The sequence below is a fragment of the Adiantum capillus-veneris genome, chromosome 19 (genome assembly GCF_014529385.1).
Source record: "Adiantum capillus-veneris isolate H3 chromosome 19, ASM1452938v2, whole genome shotgun sequence".
In the NCBI taxonomy this organism is placed as follows: Eukaryota; Viridiplantae; Streptophyta; class Polypodiopsida; order Polypodiales; family Pteridaceae; genus Adiantum; species Adiantum capillus-veneris.
Genome location: NC_140949.1, coordinates 90,615,629 through 90,617,982, shown reverse-complemented (window position 1 = coordinate 90,617,982; position 2,354 = coordinate 90,615,629). Strand labels below are relative to the sequence as shown.

Genomic DNA, 2,354 nt, shown 5'->3' with positions numbered 1-2,354 from the left:
ATGGGTTCCATTTGAAGGACGCGTCAGCCCTTTTAAAACAAAATATGCAAGAACTAGTTTCGGGACATCAACGAGTCAAGTGCCGAGTGGCTATCTCAACAAAGGTGAAATCCTCAGCGTTCGATGCCGGGTCAATCCTTTGTGGCAATCCGGCTTAAAAATGGCTATGACTAAAAAAAAAAGGCTTTTGAGGGAAAGACTTTCAAAGGGCTCTGTTTTGTGGAGGGCCCTTTAAGTCTTTTTTGTGTGCCTCATACCTTCCCCCATTCTTGTGGCACCCTCATCCAAGGCCCAAAGGTGGTAATGTCTAGTACTAACTTCAAGTGACTGTGACAATTTGGGTAGGGGATCAACCACCCCTCACATCTAAGTCAACGCCTTTTGGAAGGGCTACAATAGGTCATAAGGGATGGGCTCTTAAAAGTAGAGTAAACTCTAAGGGTTATAGCAAGTAGCCATTGGGGTATGGTGGGGATAGAGGCTCACATTTTACGGGGCAGTTACACTAGGAGCCTGAAAGTTTGGGGGTAGTAGGAACGGGTGTGGGCAGAGCCGGGTCCAAATGATGAAAACGACGAGGAAGCATGAGCTTGATAATAACAGGGAGAGCCAGGAGAAGATTTTATAAGCAGATGGAAGAAGAGCTGCCCACAGAGAGTAGGCCTAGTCGTAGCTTGACGAGAGAGCTAATGGAGAGAGTGAAGGCCCTTGAGACGTCGGTGCAGAGAATGCAATTTGATCAAAAGAAAAAAGATGAATGGCATGCGCAGCACATTCATAGCTTGGAGAGGCAGCTCCCCTCATCAGCGTCACTGCCCAGCGGTTGTTCTCTCTCTAGCGGCGCGTCCTCTTCCTTGCCCTCATCGCCCACAACATCATTGCAAAGGAGCCCACGCCTTGCCTACAGCTCCTCCTTCAAGAAGCCAGAGGTGCCCCCGTCTTCCAAATGCCCGTGCACTACCCCACCTACTCCAAAGCCGACTACGACTCCATGCCCGAGTGGAAGCTGCACCGCCTTCTTGAAGAGTATGGCCTCCCCGTCATGGGCTCCCTTCCTGAGAAGAGGCAATACGCCATGGATGTCGTCCTATGGAATTGACTACCATATTGCACAAAACATCACGTATAGTCCTTCCTTATTGATAGTATCATGGATTTAGAGACTGTTCATCCACAAAACATCACGTAGAGTCCTTCCTTGTTGATAGTATCATGGATTTAGAGACTATTCATCCACACCCCATTAATCGACCTTTCACCCTCTCCTTGATACCTCTCCTTTCAGTGGCCTTTAAACCTACGACGCCTCTATCATCCTAGATACCCTTGTAATGCTCTATACCCCAGACAATCCAACCATTGCATCAAGCTTAAACTTAGTTTTTCTTAATGTAAGTTCTTACTGTGTACAACTTTTGAATAAGTTCATACTGTGCATCATCCTTCCGAATCATTTCCGAACGGTGAAGATTGATTACACTACTAAACACTTTCCCATAGTAGCAACATAGTCACAAAAGCAAAGGATGTATTTGTCTGTGCATACAAATCTTCTTGGAATCTATTGGCTCCTAACATAAAGAAAATATATTGGCTTGTGTGAGACATACCTAAATCACAATCCACACCCACATATATTTTTCATAATGCCATAAGATTGCATTGATGAGTTGTGCACATTGGTGTGTGTGTGTGTAGAGAGAGAGAGAGAGAGAGAGAGTTTTATTCTAGCAAGAAAGTGGAAGCATGGAGATCACCATTATTCTTGAATTACACTATGTCAAATGATATGTTGATTGTTGGACGGATCCGCCGTGACAGACGTCAGCATAGCGAGAACTCACCTAACATATAATGTCAACTGAGGACGGAGCTCGACCCGCAGGCACGTGGAAGCAAGCAAAGGGTGTCGACCTCTACTTGACCGACTAATGACTACTTCCTACAAAGATATCAAATCTACATGTCATTGGTTCTGTGAATGTGAGAGTCTCGTATGATGCTACTGCAAGCCAAAAGCCCATTAGACGTTCTTGAAACATTACGAAACTTGAGGGATATCCTATCAACACCAATAGGCCACTCTCCCTAAGGTCCGTGACCAAAAATACCTACCCAATACCCTTCGTGAAGAAAACGCGTAGGATGTCTGGCCAGTTTTTGTAGGTCGACATTTCCGAAAACTAAAGTGCATAATGTGTAGCTCTACTCACTCTAATCGCGTAGATGTGCTGAAATGAAAAAACGGACAACAGTTACTCATCGAAACTCCAAAAGTAGCTCGCGGATGAATCTGCCAAAACACATACGAGCGCGTGTGATATAAACAGCAACGCGTAACTCTCCTCGTGGGC

At 45.4% G+C, this 2,354-nt stretch overlaps 1 pseudogene; it reads left to right on the top strand.

Annotated features, from left to right (window-relative positions):
* The first annotated feature begins 632 nt into the window (after positions 1 to 632).
* Positions 633 to 1,512, top strand: LOC147434454 (uncharacterized; annotated as a pseudogene).
* The last annotated feature ends 842 nt before the right edge of the window (positions 1,513 to 2,354 follow it).